The sequence below is a fragment of the Thunnus albacares genome, chromosome 18 (assembly GCF_914725855.1).
Source record: "Thunnus albacares chromosome 18, fThuAlb1.1, whole genome shotgun sequence".
Classification (NCBI taxonomy): domain Eukaryota; kingdom Metazoa; phylum Chordata; class Actinopteri; order Scombriformes; family Scombridae; genus Thunnus; species Thunnus albacares.
In genome coordinates, this window is record NC_058123.1 from 8,908,308 (window position 1) to 8,930,240 (window position 21,933).

The 21,933-nt window shown below is 38.7% G+C and overlaps 1 long non-coding RNA gene across 1 annotated transcript; it reads left to right on the plus strand.

The window, feature by feature from the left end:
• The first annotated feature begins 618 nt into the window (after window positions 1-618).
• Window positions 619-20,636, plus strand: LOC122968660. Its single transcript, XR_006398862.1, has 4 exons — window positions 619-844; window positions 2,258-2,314; window positions 2,387-2,456; window positions 20,083-20,636. It is a non-coding gene; the product is annotated as an uncharacterized LOC122968660 (long non-coding RNA).
• The last annotated feature ends 1,297 nt before the right edge of the window (window positions 20,637-21,933 follow it).

Genomic DNA, 21,933 nt, shown 5'->3' on the forward strand with positions numbered 1-21,933 from the left:
TCGGTATTTGCACTATTGATTCAGAATAAAAGCAACCTGGGTTTGAATCCTGGCCCAAGCTAAATAACTGCACATGTTTTCTCCATATTCTTGTAGATTTCCTTCCATATTCCAACATGCAAACCAGGTGAATAGCAGACACAATTGCCAATAAATGTGATTATATTTTTCTATTATAGATAGACAGGTATGTGTAGATATCTATTATATTTACTGTGATCTTGAATTGGTATGTGAAAATGAGAAATTAATAAACTTAAAGCTACAGTACACAACTCCATATTTTTATATTAACATTGGAAAAAATGTGTAATGTGAATAGAGTCGCTAGTAGTGATGGACCAATTCTGCAGTTCTCCTCAGCACTACGGAGCATTTCAGCATCTTTCAGCTCATTGTTTTTTTTTGTTTTTTTTTGCACAAGCAGGTAGTTTAAGTGCCTTAAACCTGATTTCTCTCTAATGGCCAGCAGGGGGCGACTCCACTGGCTCCAAAAAGAAGTCCGATTGAATGGAAGTCTATGAGAAAATGACCCTACTTCTCATTTGATTTATTACCTTTTAATCCCATTTAATTTAAACGTGACAATAAAGCAGGGTGTGCTTTAGGGCATGGCTAAGTTGTGATTGACAAGTCGCTACCACGGCGACAACGTTGGTTAGGTAACGTAACCATGGCATAACCCCAGATTCAAAGAGTATAGGCATAGCCATTACCAACGCTATTTCAGTGTGTTTTCAGTTCATGAGAGTTAATTGTAACATATTGTTCCCCTCAAAAAGTCTTGTTTGGCATTTAGTTGTATTACAAGACCCTTTAAGGAGTCAAATGTTCTGTTTTTTCGGTAAGCATATTTTGTTTTAATGTTTTTTAAGCCCGTTTTTCACTAGTGAAAATTAGCATTAGCATTATCACAGTTAACAATACACTTTAAATGCACCATGCTAACCAAGCTAGCAGCTAGCATTAGGGTCTTATCCACCCTCTGGTACAAATATGGTCACTTCTCATCACTTCTGGCTGCAAAAATCCAAGAAGGCGACAGTCAAAATGCCTTCAAAACGTGAGTCCACAAACCACTGGGTGACGTCACGGTGGCTACATCCATTATTTTTATACAGTCTATGGTTTTGCAGCCTGTAACTTTACTGTTTTGGTTTAGTCTCATGATCTCATTTCTTGATGCAGCAGTTTTCAGTGAAGAAGCTCTTAAACCCACTGTACGCTACCTGCCTCTCTTCTCATCAAATTCTTGACAAGAAAACAATTAGCCCTAAGTGTATTTCTCAAAACGATGATGTATTCTGTAAGCATACTTTTGACACTTCATATTTACGCTAATTATTTATTTTTCAGTAGCCTCTATATGAGAGATAGTTACTTGAGATATATACAGATACATTTTAATTATAGTTGGTGGCTGGGATATGAGAAAGACATAAAAAAGAATTGGGTAAATAAAATGCATGAATGGAGAGACTGTGAAGATAGATGAGCTTGAGGGACAAAAGCGACAACTGTTAGATGTCACTTCCATCTGGAGACGCCAGCCTGTCAGTGTTCAGTAGTCCTCAATAGACCCCGCCATACCAGCTGACCACCTGCTGGCCAACGACACGACTCATGTTTAGAGCAGCAGACACAGCACACAGCCAGGCTACATCTTCTCTGTCTGTGTTTTTGAAAATCTACCCAAGTTTTGTATTGCTGAAGTATAGGGCACTGTCTACATGTATAGTGGAGACGACGTACTGCATCAAAATTCAAGTTGTAATTGCGTCAGGGAAACTCAGATTTTCGGGTTTTTAGGCTCAATAATACAGCAGTGCCTGAAACATAAACAAAAAGGATGCTTCATGTCAGCTAAAGTCCATCACTCAATGTAATTAAACTCATATTTAATTAATATAGTGCTATATTTTCATTGCACAGTATTTTTAACCCTCACATAACCCGGCACTGCAATCATACGACCTTCTTAAATTGTTAAAACTACCATCTATCCCATATGATGTGAATGTAGCTTCCATTCAAAACAAAGTGAAGGAAAGTGCCTCTTTTATCCACAGTACTGAAGCAAAAGCACTTTTGGCATCCTGAGCATAACATCAGCAAATGAACAATTCAGTCATCAATTACGAAACACACAGTGGCACAGTGTGAATGATGAACTCAATTTATTGACTCTACTTCACCTTCAGTTTGTCATCTCTGTCATTGGAAACGTTCAGATTTGATCAAATATGCTCTCCTGCAGGTAAGTGATGAACTTTTCAAGCAGCCTCAGGATTTATGAACACACAAAGACAGAAAGGTACAGTACACACACACACACACACACACACAAACACACACTAAACTACAATTGGTTATCGATCTCTCCCAGATCATCATCCCAGTGAGGACGGCTGCTGATGAAAAGAGCGCATATGCACGCAAGCAAATGCGCATGCTGGGTAAGTGTGTAGGCATACATTCACAGACACATCATTTTCTCAGCAGCGTCTAATCGCATTTCATATTTAATCACACAGCAAATTGCTTTGATTAGAGAATTGGCTGTTTTAACACTGCGTGAGCAAGAGAGAGAGGTGGAAAGAGAGATTTGCTGGCGTAAGAGAAATGTATTCCCTGTAATGTAATTTGCTATCTTGTCTCTCTCTCTTTCTCTCTTATTTCTGGTGTGCACTGTGTCTCATGTGAGCTTTGGCCGAGAGCTGCAACAAGCCTCACGATGTTCATGCTGCTCTCTCCGCGCTGTGTTATTTATATCTACCCACGGACAAATTTGGAGAAGCTTTGGCCTGAAAAACAAAACGGCACATGCAACATCCTGGGGTTTTTTTTTCTTTTCTAGTGTCTGGAGTCGAGACCTGCCAAACGGCTCTTGTGTGTCTTCAAACAGGGCTGGTTGGCCAGTGAAAAAGCACTGACATAAATGAAAATGTGTCTCCCCCACCCTCCTCTCTGTTTGTGTGTTGGCAGGGTCCATTAGTAAATGAGCAGTTGACCATTAGTTTCCTTTTAAAAGGAAAATAATGGTTCTTCCTGGAACATAACCAACAATTTGACCAATTTCTGATAGTACTTCATGCTCTATTTACATACTGTGAGTCCTTTGCTTTCCTTTGTATGCTTTTCTTTTCGCTTTGCTCGTGAAATTAACTATAGTGCAATTAGGAGACTTTAAATAAGTTCCTTTAATATTTAATAGTTCACACTAGTATTGAGCCTTTCCAAGTACTGTGGCTTATTTTTATCTAAGTGATGATCTGTGCTATATCAGGCCACAAACAATTTCATTACTTCTGTCTTATGCTTTTGGACTGTTTTGATGCGCTGCTTTGATGCATTTGTGTTTGGTTTAAATCCTCTTTGTTCCTCTAATATCACTTTTGTGTCTTAGATCTCTCTCATCATCTCTCTCCTTTTTCCTCTCTTTGTATTTCCCTTGCTCTTTTTTCCGCTTTGGCACCATCTGTAAACATCCTGATGAGCCACATACTGGAGAGGCGAGCCCTGATTGAAAGCACGCAACGAGGCGAGCAACAGTTCATGCATATCGAAGCAACAAAGATGGATGTGAAACATATCAATAATGAATTTATAAATCAGCTGCTGCATCGCAACTATATTCAAATGTATTACCCTTGTCATTTCACGCATCTTGATGTTATTTTACAATTTCCCACCATGTGTTCTGTTGTCATTTAAGGTTTTTGTTAATACATCTCAATGTAAGTGTTAAGTATTTATTTAGTTTTATTTATTTCCTTGCTTGTTAGTTACTTTCTTTAACTTGCTCTGGAGATGTCTCGCCTACACAAGTTAATTTACATCTTCTCACTGCAACAATTCAAAACAAAACCAATAAGACAACCTAAAGATTGTGTCTATTCATAGCTGCATACAATATAATTTAGGTGCCTATTGACAGACTCAGGCAGGTGTCTTTTTTCCAGCTTCTCCCTTGCTAGGAGCATGCTTTCGAAAGGTTATTATAGCTGCTCTCTGATCGATGCAGAGAGCGCCGTTGCCAATGCAATGATCCAGCTGTATCTCTTCAGCTCACCCCCACCCCCCCCCCCACCCCGGATCTGACTTTCGCCTCCCCCTGACTGCACCCTCTCCTACTGGAGCATTGCATGTTGGAAGGGTCAGGAGGTTAAGAAGGGCTGTTATCCATAAATCTACAGTGGATTTTAAAGTCAAGAGACGCTGTTACATGATATAAGCAAGGAACGTGATCAACATAAATCCTGGGTTCAGTGGATGAGTGTGTGTGCGATTGTAATTTCCTTTATTCTTATTGGTCCGAAACAAAAAGCTGATCCGACAAAACCTATTCACAGCAAAACCTAAATAGGCTGTAAATCCTATGCATCACATTTTTGTTTGTTGCCACCTATATACAGTGCATGAGAAATGTATCGCTGGCAGTAGGCAATCAAAAATCTAACATGTGGAACTTCAGTTCTGAATGACTGAACATCCTCATTTTCAGAAAAGCACAGACCTTATGCATCAGCTATTTTCTTGTTACTCCACAAAAGCCATATTCTCTTGACATGTACTAGGTGTGCAGAAAAATCACTCATTCAATATATCGAGTCAGAGCTCAGCCCTAGCAACAATCACCCATATCTACGGCACCACATTGGTCCTTTTACACGGCTAATGTGAGTGCTGATAGGTAAAAACGTTCAGGGCTGCTGAGAACTGATGAGGTATCAAGCTGCAACAGTCACATTGCTTTATTGTAATTATGATAAATCTCTAATCTGAAATAACTGCTTGTTTGTGCAGCTGATAAATGAGTTGGCTTTAATTAGTTATTGAAATAGTGTTTTTTTTTGGTTTGTTTTTAATTTTGCAAAGAACCACTGCAGACATGAAAAAGCTGATAATAAATTTGATGCAATGTGGCAACCACGATAGGAGCTGTATGTTATAGCAGGAAAACTGCTTTTCATTTATATTACCTGCCTGAAAACACAATCCATATTATAAATTTGATGAGTCACAATTTACTACATATTTCACTTTAAGAAAACGGCATTGCATCTATATCATATTGTCATAAACTGACAGAATGAACACTACTCTTGTTTCCATTTGCTTCTCCAAGACAACAAAACAGTTTCTGCAGAGCTGGCTCCTGGGCAAATCTCTAGTAATGTGTTTACAATAGCTGGCAAGAAAATACAAAGCCACAATCCAAACACGTATTACCAACTGGGACCTAATGTAAGGTCAATTACAATATATGAAAGTCAAATGGTGTTTTATTCTGCTGCAGAAAGTCATAATGGTAAACAACATTTGGAGGAAAAACGAATTACACTCAAAAACGTAATAGTAAAGCAATGAAAATAAACTGCTGATATGGTAGATAGTGGAACTGGGTCTTGCCACAGCACATATCTTGTGTGATGTGCACACATGTATGTATGCATGTGACACATTAAATGGAGATAATGCAGCTGAAGGAGCAGGACAACACTTCAGATGTAGATTTTTAGTTGAGTGTGATTCTTGTCTGTTCAGAAATGCTGCTTAGTGGCTGAGCAGAGATGTGTGGTTGGGAAGAGCAGTAAGGTTTTCTTGCACATATTGCTTGTACTGGCAGGAGGTGGTGGCTAGAGATATCTGTTCTTGTCTGATAACATCTTTGCAGACTGGTAGCCAACACCGTATCGAGTGGTACCACTTCACAGCTCTATCTGACATTAAATCCTCACATAATTTACTCACAGGTGCATAAAAAATACCACAAGAAAGGAGCATACATACACAGAAAACACCATGTCCAGACCAATCATGTCATAGGCGCAACTTTATCTTCATTGACAAAAGATGAAGTCAACCACACCGACCAGTACGGTTACACATATAAAACTAGCAGTTTAATTTGATTTTTATTATTTCTTAAAGAATTAAGTCATGGCATACTTAGAAATGCTATGCGATAACGGTTGATAATTTATTGTTTGTTTGAGACTTCCCTGAACTTTTGTTGTTTTTGTAGAAGCTAAAGACTATAATTTGAACATTGTACTAAATGTCTTCACCTCTAGTTCAGCAGAAATTCTCGGTTTCTGCTGACCCGACTAAGGACCCTAGTCAGCCTGGGTCCAAATTATACTCTAATCAGGTAGGGTCTTGTTTTACTACCATTGGTCTTCGATCTGTGTGTCAATACATCTAATGCATGAGTGGATCTGAGCATACTCAGTATCAGCTTTGGTCACATGGTGGGTCATAATCACAGCTGGAGAATTATTTTAGGAAGTCTGTAACATATGTAAAAAAAATATGCTATTAAATGACAATTACTTTTGGAATACACTATGGTTAAGGTTTTGGTTAGGTTTAAGGAAGGATCATGGTTTGAGTTAAAATAAGCACTTTGTTAAACCTGCATTAACAGATGTTTTTTGGCCACTCATGGGGGCATCGGAAACAAATTGTGTGATATATCATCACTTTTTAAGTTCAACCAGTCAAAGCAGATTGCCGCCCACCTAGAGCCGGGCTCTGCTTTAGGTTTCTTCCTGTTAAAGGGGAGTTTTTCCTTACCACTGTCGCCAAGTGCTTGCTCATGGGGGAATTGTTGGGTCCCTGTAAATTAAAGAGTACAGTCTAGACCTGCTCTATGTGAAAAGTGCCCTGAGATGACTTTTGTTGTGATTCAGCGCTATATAAATAAAATTGAATTGAATATGATGAATTTATGCTTATTTACACATCCAGCAGTTTCCATTTGGTGCTGAGCAGGTAGTGTTAAGTGGGATTTTAGAGCTTTTCCTCCAAAAACAGCTACCTGCTGCAGCTGAAAAGACATGAGAGCAGTGAAAGTGATCCGAAACAGTAAAGTTGGAGGCCAGACAGCTAAACAATGACATGAAACTTGCTATAAAGCTCCATAAAGCCAAGGGTCGTTGCAGAGTTGCTGATGATTCTCTGTAGGTACATCACTACAAGTGACACCTCTGACATCGCACTCATTTGACACATTGTTATTGTGAAAAATATTGATTATAGCTGCTTTAAACTTCGAGAAACGTCATGGTCGGGGTTAAAATGACTCCTTCGTTTATAGAGAACATTGGGAACATTGTTGTCCTGGTTACAGTAATAACCACGCAGTTAAGGTTAGGGGACAATCATGATTGTGGTTTAAACACAGTGTTTTGTTGACCCATCCATCCACCCCTGCATCCTCCCTTTGTCACTCTATAATAACATCACCTGGTTTCCACCTTTGCCTCCATCGTAATTGGTACAGCTGCTGGAGGGTTTTGTCACTTGAATGTAAACATGTCGTTTGGGGCACTCCTTAAACAACTGATTCTGTAGTTTTTCTTGGAAAGACAGTCTCTTCAAAGTGACTATATTAGAGGCTTCAGGGCAAAGCTGCAACTTGTGCGAGGAAAGAGAGATGCAGAAGCACTGATTGAACATTTCCGCCTATTATTGGCTTACAGAGACAGCGGCAAGATGGCCCCACAGCGGTTAAACATGCCTGACTGCACACGCACACACAACTGGCTATTGGAACAGATTGATCAAGCGCAGCTGGAACAAATCACATAGCCAACCCATCTCTAATCTTCTCTTCTCTCTTTCTCCTTCACATCCTCTTCTCTCTGCATCCGTTTACCCTTGTTAACTCTTTCTTTCATTCCTCTCCTTTTTGTCATTTGTCCCTGAACCTGTGTCCTCTTCATGTTTAACCAATTCTACCTCCACTCCCATACAATATTCACCTGCTCTTTTTACCCACCTCACCCCTTCTCTGTATGTATTATCTCACTTCCTCTCCAGCTCCAAATTAATTCTCACTTCATTTTAATAAGATAGATTAAGGGGAAATATATATGAGGATGGAATCTAGGACAAGACCTCTCTGATAAAGTTACAGTAATAATATGCAGTATCACACTCATATAGTGCCAGCCCTGCTGACATTATCCGCAATCACCTTTTTCCATGTTAATGGAATCACTGATGGATGTCCCAGCTCACCTCTTCGCTACACACAGCACACCTCTGCTGTAACAGATGACCAGAGCATATTATACATTTGTTGCTCCTTTTGATTTGCTTCTCTTCGTGACAGTGCAACAGATATTGAGTTGTGAGGCTTCTCATTACCCATGCTGCAACCACCTTAATACCTCTGTTTATCTCTTATCTCCCCCTAACAGTTCCCCCTTCTCTGCAAAAGACATAATGAACATCCCGACTGACGGCGTCTGGGCAGTAATTAGTGTAATAGTGTATCCTCACCCTCTGTGAAGGTTATTTCTGAAAGGAATCTATGTTATGAAACAGCAAACCTTCCTCTATCTCAACCGTATGTCAACCCACAAATTTGTAGGCAAAAGGAATCTCAGCTGATATTCTCACAGCTGTTGCTGCACAGTGAAGAAAACAACTTTTTCTATTGATTACTTATACAGTCAATAGTAGCCCGAGATTCACACCAAGAAGATTATTTTGAGGCCACAAAATACAAATTTTAGGATAAAAATAATGCTGCCTGTTTATGAGTTTTTGCCTCTAGCCAGACTTGGACTCAAGAATACTTATCATTTCCATGTTTTAAATTCAGGTCCTCTCTTCATTACTTTGTGTGGAATATTTCTGCAGAGGTTGTGAAAGTTAATTATTTTTATCAATTGTTTTCCTAAAAAGCTTGTGGTTCATTTTTGCTCAACAACAAAGTTTCAAACTGATTTGTTCGACATAATTGCCATTCAGGTGTTTTTTGCAACTAATTAAATGAATGCAAACTGCATATTCTCTCATCATAAAGTAGAATAGGTAGGCCTAATTACATTTTTTAATAATGATTAAAGTATAATATATGAAGCGTAAAGAGAGAAAGCTGGGTGCGACAGTTAGCTTGTCCAAAGTTTTTTAAAAAATCAGCAACTAGCATCTAAAGCTCACTAATTAACACGTTATATTTTGTTTGTTTAATTTGTACACAAACATAAATGTAAAACTAAAGATGTGGTTTTATGGGGAGTTAGGCACTGTTCAAGCCAGGCAGTCTTTATGCTAAGCTAAGCTAAGATAATTGTCTGCTGGTTCTAACTTTTTAGTGTACAGACATGAGAGTGGTCTCACTCTTCTCATCTAACTCTCAGCAAGAAAGTGCATAAGCATATTTCCCCAAATCTCAAAGTATTCCTTTAATATTCGTTGCATATTTTGTACATTTACCAAGCATGGCAGCTTATGGCATCATTTGCTTATTAGATCATATATTTTAATTCTTTGTACCATTTAATCGTAAGGAGATGAAATTATAAAGCATTCAAACTGTCCCTTAGATATTGCATACTGCTGGATTTACTAACATCACTAAAACCAAACAAGCAACTATATTAATTCTGCAAATCAAAACAATACAAAAAGAAGATAATTTCCCAAAAGAGCTCTCATTTTGTAACTAGAAGGATCCATGGCTGAGTCCTGCAGCTGTGTCGCAAAGTTTAAATACACTAGAAGTCATACAAGCCTAAGGTGATATGTCATATTTTTTCCTATGTGTGTTGGTGCTACTGCCTGTTTGTTCAGGAAAGTATGCAGCATGAGTGAATGTTCTGCCATTTCAATGCCATAACAGATTATTCCTCCTATTCCAGAGTTATTTCCAAACCTCTTCCAGCAATGTAAATACTCTATGAAAGAGTGATGTGACTGTGTGGTGTGAATTATTTTATATTTATAGAAATACAGGTATCACTGCTATGTGTTTGAGTACTATCTCTGTCACAGTTATATCTGAAAGGCCAGTTGTCACCAAGTTTACTCTAATGTGCTTATTTCAAAAGGCAGCACAGGAGGAGTCATCTTTCACAGCAGAACACTGATAAATGTCTTAAATTATAGTCATGCAGACCAAAGGGGAGTGTTTTGAATGCAATTGATTTTTTTTTTTTCGGCTGTGGAGTTTGCACAGCTGAGCTTCTGCATACTGAGCATCTGTTTCAAGAGGAGATCCATTTTCCATACGGGCTATATGGCCATACCAAACCAGCCTCTGTGCAGTAACCAGGGATCTTTTTCTCCATTACCCCTGACTGATAAATCAATGGTAAAGCAATCAGTGAATAATGCATGGTGTTGCTTTTCAGAGTGCTTTAACCTATTAGCTTTACCCTGATAATCATTTCATAGGTCAACCACAAGGTGAAGTTATTTATTCAACATTTCAGCCTGACAGATGGAGCGGTGTAATAACTGGATTGCATTTTTTGGATGTTTTCTACCTATTGGAGTTGGACTCATTCTTTTTTAAAGATTATATACGTTGCATGTTTAGGGTTAATGAACTACAAAGGTCATTTAATATCCCTGTTGAACAATTATTTTTCTAATAATTTATTCAGATATTGAGTGCTCTCCCATTTATTAGCTCCATCACTCATGCAGTTTGATGTATTGACACAAACCTCATCAAAGTCCAAGAAATTAGTTAAAAATTTATATAAGTTGGATATTACTATTCAGAATATGAACTCAAATCAATGCTTTTTTTTTTTTGCTTTATTTTGCCATTCTAGCAGTGTTGCTCTAGGAAAGGAAAGGTTTGGTCCACCACTTTGGTCTAGATTGAAATGTTACAACAACTACAAGAGGGGACCCAAAAATTCCCTGATTTGTTTTAAAAAAAATGTCATTGTTTATCATTCAGTAGTGCTTTTTTAATTCCCCTCAAAGTACTGTCCTTGAGACGCGATACACTTGTCCCAGCGTTTCTCCCATTCCCGGAAACATTTCCTGTAGTCATCTTTTGTCATCGTGTCCAGAGTCTCCTGCATTTCTTCCTGGATTTCTGCCACAGTGGCAAATCTTCTCTCTTTCAGTCCCAATTTTAGTTTCACCAAGCTGTAAGCGAATCTGATAACAGCACCCTACTCAAGTGCTATTAATGGATTCCGAGAATTTTTGGGTCCCCCAAGACAGATTTCCATGAAATTTTGTACAGAAATTAATGTTCAGAGGATGAAGCCTACTGACTTTTGTTGGTTCTAGTGACTTTTTATCAAGCGCATCATTTGGTTGCAATTTTAATTTGTCCAATACTTTGAGTTATGAACAAATACCTGCAAAACTTACAACCCAGTCTCACATCAAAATGTATTTTTGTATTTTATGTATTTATTGGGACCATGTACAGTGTTAAACATAAATGTTACCATTTGATGTACTGCACCAGAGTTAGATTATAGCCAATTTTCATCTGCAGTCCATTAGGCAGGTCACAATTAAAACATATAATAGCACAACAACAAACAGTACAAAGCAAAAAACACCAAAAGCTACAAAGCTACACACAATAGCACATCACATACACTCACAATGTCAACTAGAAATGACTAATGTAAGCTTGTCTAATTAAAAGCGAGATTATTTGCATTCATGAGAAGACCATGAGAGTCAGTGGTTACAGAGCTGAGTAGTTTTTAGGGTTGTGTTATAGTGTTAATAGTTGCCTATGCATACATCGGTATTTGAGGACCTGGGAATGAGAACGGGTTGGTCTTTTTAACCCTAACCCAAGCACTTCAGGCCTTCCTCCAAGCCTGTAGTAATGCCTTAGATTGTCAGCAGTACTGTAATCTCTGAAGGTGACTCATTTTGGTCACAATTTCCACTAAAAAAGAAAAAAACAAAAAGCTTCATTTTATATATTGGGCCTTCAAACTGCTCTATGAAACTAGGCCTGGGGATGGCTGTTGTCCATGAAATGAAAAAAATCAAAAAATTATTGTAGAGCTAAACCAAAGACATCATTGGAAAGGTCTCAACCTGGATGGTAAAATATGTCAGTATGAAGATTCTACGTGGCTCCTTCTTTGAAATAATGACCTTTGAACCTTGGCCTTGGTGTATGTTTGAAGGCTTATGATTCAGCAACAGAAGGGGCTTCAGACATGAGACCAAGTGTTATAGAGAGCTCTTGACCTCAGCTATCATGTGAGTGTAGTCATGTGTGCTGTCAAATATGGGTAAAATATGGTTAAATCAATTTTCACCCATTTAACAATTATATTTTTAAATCTGATTACATAAAGGTACTTACCGACCCCTGAAACTCCTCAGTGTATTCTCGATTAAATATTTACAACTTCCAATTCTAGGAAAAGATATATCTACTGAATATATCAAATATCTAGTACAGCCAAACTAGAAATTATACTGCATCTAGATTATTTATGTTGAGAAAAAGTAAAGTAGTTCGATGCCTCAAAAAACATTATTGAAAGAAAAAGCACAGTAGCTCAGTGCCTGCAAAGAACATTATTGATGGGAGTGTTGCTGTGCTGCAGAACCTGTGGAAATAATCTGCCAGAAATCTTCCCAATCCTTATTATTTTCTCCACCAAAATTTCACAAGTGGTTTCAAGTGGGGGTTTTTGCAACACACAAAAGTGAAATTGTGACTGAAACCTGATTGAGTCTGACTTTTTTCCCCTCAGTGCAGTTGGGGCCTTCAGCAAAAGGCTCTCCCAAGCTGCCAAGGTGGCTGGTGGGAGGGAGACATAAAAAGACAATGTACAATACATCTCACAGGCACAGGTGTGCAAACTACTTGAGTAACAGGAAGCCTTTTTATAAAGTACTGCTACAACGGCAAGAAAACAACTTCAAAATTTGTGTGCACACCTTCATGGACACGACTAACACAAGAATGGATGCCATTTTGAAAAAGCTGCAGGAATTAAAAGTCAGCCTCCAATTTTCACAGAAGGAGGTGGATGACTTGAAAGCTGCCAGTACTAGTCTGTCATCGAACTGTAAATCAAATGAAGCTGACATACACAAACTGGCAGAATCAATGATTGTGATGGATACCAAAGTGGACATTCTTGATGGTCAGTCCAGGCGTCACAATGTGACTATTGATGGTATTCCTGAGACTGAGAACAAGGTGGTCAGAATGAGAGGAGAAGGTGCTGACATGCAGGGACAGGGACAAACTGGACCTGGATCCCCACACCATTGTGATAGAATGAGTTCAATGGGCTGGAAAAGTGTCTACAGCAGCAGATGGCATCCCTGGTAGACCTCGACCTGCAATGGTGAAGTGTCTGAGGCTTGACGACAGACACAGAGTTTTTGGCAACACAAAAAAAAAGGAATAAAACATTTTCATAAATGGGGACTATCCTGATTCAGTTTGGCAGAGGAGAAAGGAGCTGCTTCTTAAGATGAAGGCTGCCAGAGAAAGTGGGGACATTGCTTTTCTACGGTATGACAAACTTATCATCCACAAACAGCATTAAAGCAAAAGAAAGGGAACCTCCAACCGATGACATGAACAATATACACTAACACACAGAGAATATAAAGGAGAAATTAGGATGGGAAATACATTTCAGGTCTCAAGTCTTTTACTGCTTTACTTCCAAAGAAAAGCTTGAAGATTGCTCATTTGAATATTTGTAGATTAAGGAACAAAGTCTATGAAATTACTGATCTGTTGTTTTCAAACACAGTTAACATCTTTGCATTATCTGAAACACATTTGGATGAGACATTTGATGATGAAGCTTTGTACATATAAGGGTATAATCTGTACAGAAAGGACAGGACCATGTATGGGGGCGGTGTAGCTTTTTATGTTCAAAATCATATCCTTGTGAAAGTTAGAGAGGATATCGTGTGTAATGAAACTGAGGTATTATTGCTTCAAGTTAACTTACCTCATATTAAATCTATTTTAGTGGGCTGCTGCTATAGGCCATCAAACTCAAACCATAATTATTGAGAAGCCATGGGTGAGATGTTGGATAAAGTATTTGAATTGAATATAGACGTTATTTGTACAGGAGACTTAAATATTAACTGGCTATCATATAATTATCCCTTAAAACATCAACTGGTTACCATAACTGACGCATGCTGTTAGAAACAAATGGTGACACAACCAGCTAGATTAAGCACTAACAACAAGGGTGTCAACACGTTCATATTTCCTTGAGTGAAGCTGATTTATAGACCAAAGCTGTATCATTTCCAATAGGTTGTAGTGATCATAATGTAGTAGTGATTGCAAGAAAAAGTACCCAAAGCCAAGCCAAGAGTTGTATACTAAAGGTCCTATAAGAGGTTCTCTCAGGAAGCTTTCTTGGAGGATATCAGTAACATGTCACAAAAGTTAGAAAGAAAGAAAAAGAAACAATATTATGCTCTACAGTCAAGCATAAGGAGAGAATTATCACACGGGACAGACAGCTTATTGATTTTTAATGTAAAAAATTATATGGTGGATAAACCCTTCCATCTTGAGTTAAGTGAATTAAAAGTAGTTAACATGCAATGAAAAAACAACCAGAGATTGATAATATAGATGGTAAACTGATTAGAATGGCTGAAGACTATATTGCACACCCAAGCACTTAGTAAGATGTTTGAGAAAGCAGTATTAACATGCTTACAGAAAGTGACATTTTACATGCACAGTTCTAGCGCAAATGACAGATAACTGGCACAGAGATCTGGGCAACAAAATGATATGTGGAGCAGTCCTATTAGATTTTATGGCAGCATTTGATGTTATTGACCACAAGCTTCTTCTTGAAAAACATGAGTGTTATGGATTTAGACCATCTGCAGCTGCCTGGATGGAAAGTTATCTGCTAAATAGATTGCAGAGAGACTTCTTTAATGGAAGTTACTCAGATAATGTGTCTGTGGAATGTGGAGTTCCACAAGGGAGCTGCCTGGGCCCACTTATGTTTTCCATTTTTACCAACAATTTACCTCTCATACTAAAAAATGCTAAATTAACTATGTACACAGATGACACTACAGTACATGCATCAGCAACAACACCTGCAAACCTTTGACTGCCATCTTGAACAGCTACATATTATCGGAAAGTAGATACTTGAAAACAAACTTATACTTAACATATCCAAAAAAAAGCATAGTATTTGGTTCAAATCGTTCTCTAAACTGTTTGAAACTGTTTGCACTGTGGACCAGTGTAACTATTACACATTTTGATGTGAGACTGGGTCGAAACTAACAGTATTCCCATCAGCTGTACTTTCTGTTTAGTGCTAAACAGCTGGTAAAGTGTGAGGTCCAGGTGGGTTTTGGCATGCTAACACGCTAAATGTAGTTGGTGAATAAGGTAAAGATTATCCCTGCTAAACATCAGCATGTTAGCATGTCACTGTGAGCATCACTGTGCCTTAGTACAGCCTCACAGACTGCTAACATGGCTTTAGACTTTAAGTGCTAGGTTTTTTTTTAACACACCAGTGTACATACAGTATATTCCAAAAATGTACAGCCAGAGATAAAACTGTTGTGTGTAAAAATATTACCTCTCTCCCTTGGTGCTAGACTTATGTGCTCTAATAGCTGGAAAAGAAGGGGAAACAGAAGACACATCCACAAACAATTTCCCCAAGAATCATGTAATACTGTGGTATCGATCAGCCAATGGCAGATTACCACTTCGTCATGCATCCACCATTTCAAAGTTGCAGATCAATAGCTCAGAGGAACCAGATAAAGATAGCCCACACTATCACATTGCCGAACTGAACTGAGCACGATCTAAAAATGTTGTGAGGAAATAGCAACAGGGCATTCCCTGTGGCTGAAATAAAGGGAAAAGAAACCTAATCCTCCACTGAGCCACAAAAACAGATTTGAGACAACAGATTTGGAGCAGTCTATCTGAGAAGCTTTGGATTTTGTTATAAAAGAAATGTCAGAATGTAGCGAAGGCATCATGTTGGATTTAATCTACTAATAAGGCTCATTTAAGGGGAAATTGTGTTTTTTCATATTTCCTTGAGTGTCATTATGAGTGTCATTAAAGATAATATGACTTGCTTTATGTTAGTATGAAAACCTCGAATAAAAGCTACAAAAGACCAAGAACTGAAAATTACTCTCATTAGATGTAAATCTTGTGCATAGAACCAAGTCCTTTGCATTTCATTTGTATGTGAAACAAATGAGAGGAGAAACTTGAGCAAATGCAACCTCTCGACTATGTAATAAAGGGAAAATGCAAAAGTTATAATCATTAAATATGTTCTGAAGATGCAGATTCCTGCTGCTGACTTTCCTGTTCCCAAAACTAATTGCATATGGTCAGAACCAACTCTGAATTTTGCAACATCCCTCCTCCCACCCCATCACAATCTTAAGGAATGTGTCAAAAGTGCACACAAGCCATATGCTCACATAATTAGGCCTGGAGTCTGATTTGAGTGGGGCGGTTCGAGCTGGTCCATCTTTATCCTTGGCTTTGGGACAGAGCTTCAGGTTCATACTGGGTTACATCTAGACTTTCCCTGGTCTCAGAAGAGTTCCTCTCAGGGAGTGAACTGCTGAGTGATGAATAAAAGCGCCGGCATGATTCGCAGTCAGTGCTGTTTTCATGGCTCAGATGAAAACGATAAGGTCGAGCAGCTTTGAGAAAATCTCATCATTAGTCCTCTCACAGGCCAGGATTTAATTATCTACACATCCAAATCGTCCACTTCCCCCTTCTCAGCAGATTATTCTGCTCCTGGAGGATCATAACCATGATGCCTTTTGCCTCTTTCCTTGCCTGCATGGTAAAACAGCAAAATGAGGATGCCCTCTTTGTGTGTGTGTCTGTGTCTGTGTGTGTGTGTGGCTCCCCACATTGTCATCTTGATTCATTTTCCATGATAGGGGGATGGTCGACTTGGTTGGATAATGAATAGGTGTGTGTGAAACTTGCATGTCTGTACATCTGCTTGCGTGCATGTACAAGTGTGTTGCGGAGCTCTAGAAATAGGTTCATGTAAAATTAATCTTCAGACAGAAAATTGACCCAGATGTAGTGGAATCTCATTCTGCATAACTACATCAAATGGATCCCATGACAAAGACAAAGTGTAACAGTGACAAGAGGCTTGCTGATTAAGAGCTCACAAAAAAAAAGGAGGACACGAAAAAACAGAGGGAGGGAGGAGAGGGGAGTCGGTGGAGAGAGGTGGTGAGAAGAAGAAGAAAGGGAGGACAGAGAGGAGAGCTTATATCTCCTCAGAGAGCATTGTAATGCAGCTGCCTTACGTCTTAATGTTGATCACACTGACTCTGGTGGGACCTCATTAGCTCAAGGCAGAGTACTGTGTTCAGCCATCTATTGCCTTGCAGGGAAGTACACAAGTTATAGTATAATAACATTAGCTCGTGGCAACATATACAAATAGTAAGTTGCCCAGGCCAGGAGTCTTATCTAAGTCTGCTAGGCATTTATTGGCAGAGTGAGAATAGTTGGGAGGGTTCATTTTCTGTTTCAAGCTGGATTAATTGGTATGATGTAGATGAAAGACTTACTAGACAAATCTGGGTTCTTGCACCTTATTTTCATAGTTTTGATGAATTGGTCATATTGGTCATAATAATATTGTACTCACCAAAGTAATTGTTAATGCTGGGCAGACACTGCATTGATTAAGCTACTAAAATTCTTTTTCCCACTTGGCTGCTGTGAAACGATTGGTTATAAACTATGGTGAGCTTGTTATAATCGAAGCGGAATTAAACATACTGTGCAGTGATAGAAATAAAACTGAACCGCACTGTGAAATATACAGCTATCTGCAGGTCCACATTTTGTTTCTCTTTTTCTTCTTGCTCTGTGTTTCAAGTAGAATTGCACAAAATGATGTCAGCTTTCTCCTTTTTTCAACATTTTGCCCTCCTGTCTGAGTGAGACTTTATTGGATTTGTCAATGGACAAAACCGGGTGGTCTGTGTTTGTTTACATTTAGTGTGAGCATCTATGTCATGACATCACTGGTCTATCAAAGCGCACAGTGTGAATATAGAAGTTGTATTTGGTTGTTCGGAAAGGCTGATTAAATAATATGGTGTGGGTTATTGCTTATTGCTTTTTATTAAAGATTAATGAAATCATAAAGTCTGCGCAGCTTAAAACAAAATCCAACAGTGGAAACAAGAGACATAAATGGTCAGACAATCACACAGGTTATAAAGAAGCCAGTTTGATCAGGTTGTCTAACAAACTTTATTTGTGGGTAAAACCGAAAGTAAATACACTCGAAATGTCACTAATCCCTGACTGCACAAAAATATTTTGTGCACACAAAACCAGCAGCAAAGTTGATCCAGGAGGACTGTCTGAAACTATAATTTGCCTTCATTTTCTCTGCTAAACTATTCCACGAACCCCTGGAGGTTAGTTTAGAAGCTGTATGATTGTCTGACTGCTCCTTTCTTGCCAAACTTCTTTTTAACGATATTGCTTTATTCTCAGATCTCAAGAATTAACTCGATTAATGCAATTTTATTATTAACTGATAAGAATGATGACGAAAACTATGAAAATAAGACCCAGGTTATAATAAACCTATCTGTAGAAAGGAGCATCAAATGATTCCAACAATCCTGGACGTATACACACACACACACACACAGAGAGAGAGAGAGAGAGAGAGAGAGAGAGAGACAGACAACCATGTCTGATTGCAGGCTGATTGCTGGCAGAGAATGTGGTATCAAACCCAGTCACACATCTTTTCCCCCCAACATGTCTGTCATCACTCATGTGACCCCATTTCATTAGAAGCCGAGTGAAATGATAGCTTGTCTCGTAGACCGCACAGCCCTCCATCAGAGAATTGATGACTAGCAGCCGTGTGACTGACTGGTGGATTGTGGTCCAAATGGAGATCATGCTGAAAACCCAGCTTGAGGCTACAAGCTGAATGGTTATGACTCAATCACTTTATTATTTCACCTGCTATTACTCTCATACAGAGCCGGTTGATAGTGCAGTGCAGTTTTGACCTTTACAGCGATTTGCAAATATCATTTTTTTTGTTTTTGTGTTACACAATAGCTAACAATAACCTATATGTGCAGACATTTGTGACACACAAACCACAACTCAAAACGTTAACTGTCATTGATTCCCATTTTTAAAAAAAAAAAGAAAAAACACATTTACGGCCACTCAAAACTTAAACAAAACAAAACTGGCCAATGTTTGGCGAATGTCTGCACGTGGGATAAGTCATACTATCTTTAAAGGAATAGTTAAATGTTTTTTGGAAATACACTTATTTGCTTCTTGTTAGTAAGATGAAAGATTTGATACCACTCTCCTATCTGTATGCTACATAACAAGCTAGAACCAGCAGCTGTCATTTACTATTATGTTGTCGGACGTCTATGTTAAACAAGGTTAAAGTATCAAAACACGAAACAGTATGTAAAATGCTCACTGCAAGTCAAAAGCCAGGGCTGCAGCCTGCTCTGAATGCTTTGTGTGCAAAGTTACCTCTACTTCCCCACTGAATTCAAGTCAGATTGTTAGCGCATGCCCACAAATGGCCGTCCGTTCCCTAGCGTATGTTGCTAAGGTTGTTCCAGGGGTTGTTTGTGTTGTCCGCTCAAAAATTTTGGATCAGATTCTGGCTTGAACATGAACAAATGTATTTAAGAAGTTGGTATTTCAAATAAAGAACAGTAAAAAAAAGAAGGGAAATTAAACTACTGCTACAGAGGGGCAGCTTCCTGAAGCTGACCAATCAGAACAGAGTGGGCTCATCAGGAGGGGTGCCTTAAAGAGACAGGAGCTAAAATGGCCTGTTTAAGACAGAGGTTGAACTGAGGGACTGCAGAGAGGCTGCATAATGAGTTTTCTGAACTGTAAATCATGCAAAGATATTCCAGTAAACCCCTAGAACATAAATATAGACCTGGAAATGTGCATAAACATCCCCTTTAGCTGTTTCCCCCTGCTTCCAGCCTTCACGCTAAGATAAGCTAATCACCTGCTGGTGCTAGCATAATATTTTCAGCATGAGTGGTATCAATCTTCTCATCTAAATCTCACCAAGAATGGAAATAAATGTATTTCCCAAAATAAATTCACAAAACAAAATACAGTGTCATTTGGTTAGTTATTTTGTATATTTGAACATACAAACTATTTTTTCTTTACCTGTCTCACCTTACCATTTGTCTCCCTGTCCAACTTTTTCCCTCCCTCGTTTCCCGTTTCTCTCACTCCTTTTGTGTTTTTCCCAGGAGTGTAGCTGTGTGGATTCATGTGAGACTTTGTCATTACGCCAGGGAAGCTTCTGCCACACAGGGATATGCTGAAGGTCGTCTGAGGGTGGCTGTAGGTGCAGAGACCAGTTGAGGCCAGAAAAAGATACAGAATCACTGATGTACTCCTGATAATACCCTATAAGCTGCCCACAAGAGACAAACACACACAAACACACACATATGTTTTCTCACAGCCCTCAACACACCCAGTTTCAGACTTCATCACAGTGTGGTATAAGAGAGGATCAAAAACACAGTCAACCTCATGCAAGTGTCCACACACATATACATACACAGTGGTACACACACACACATACACACTGAGTGATCCAATACAGCCCTCTAATATAATGTATTTGGTCCAGGTCATGAGAGGTCAGCTATAGTTCATTGTTCTGTGAAGAAGGGTGCAGTATTGGACTCCATACATTGCAATGTGACCTGCTGTGCAGTAAACATTTATTGAGCACTGTCACACTTCATCTATCTCCTTGTGTACCTCAGCGAATTTAATAGCATAAGAGTAAAATCTACAAAACTTACAGATTGCTGTTGTAGTTATGTGGAGGCACGCTCATCTTTGACCTCATATGATGGAATTTACTAGAGGAAAACAACTGTCCAGAGAGGTTTGTGGTGGATTCTTCCTTGGTGGATATTTTATTTTATTTTATTTACTAAAATTATGCATTCCTCAGCAGGAACACCAAAAAGCCTGGAGCTTTTTTATCTTTCTGTATTTATGTGCTGGACCCTGTTTCCAGCCTGCTGGGAGAAATCCTAGAAGTCCAGGTGGTCAGTTTGCCTATTAACTACTTTAGCTCTCAATTTCTGCAAGATCAGCTGTTTATCTTCAATGCAACTGTAGAAAAACCTCATATTGTTGTCATCACAAACACCCAAAATATTCTGAAATTACTGGAGCATAAAGTTACCTAGAGCTAAAACACTTATCCCAATTAGTAATTGCTAAGAACACAACACTGGAGATGATTACTACTACAGGATGGAACAAACAATGTAGGATAAAAATGTATAAATATGGAATATGACACAAAGATGAGTCAAGGGAAAAAACAAAGGAAAATCAGGAAACCTAATAGAAGAAGATCATCTTTTTCAAAAACTGACCTTATCTAAACATATGAGGTGAACAACATGACATACTGTTGAGGCCAGATGTCCAGATGTTCAAAGGCTGGATGTTTAGTTATTTGCATTATTACTAATGTCACTGGGATTGTGAGTGAGGTTTTCCTACTTCTGAGTAATCACACTTGATGGTGGAGCAAAAATCCTGCTGTCTATAGAGAGGGGCTAGACAAACAAATGAGATGAAACAGATCACACATTTGGACAATCTCTTCTCAAAGGTATTGATGTTGCACTTGGTTGGACAGCCTGAAAGTGATGGAAGCAGTTATGTTCAGGATGAAAAAAGAGCTCTTGAGGGAGAAATGCTGTCTAGTCTTTTACACCCCTGTAGGGGTTGAGATGCCAACTATGAACTGCAACATACAACGTTCATCTCTCCACTGTCTAAAATAAAGGCTTAAAATGCACCAAAAATACTTAACTTTTTAATTTTTTACATCTCTGCAAACAAACTCTGGCCAATTGTAATGTAAAGTCACCATTGTTGGCAGAAAGTTGCTTGAAAGTTACACAATTTGGCAAATGCACCCTGATTCTGCTGTGAGAAATGAGAGTGCTATTACATGATTCAACAAGCACTGGTGTCACTGGAGGACAATCAAGGAGGACATCAACATCTGACACTAGGGACAATCCTTGAACAAAGACAGGAGTTATCATCTCCTCCTCATG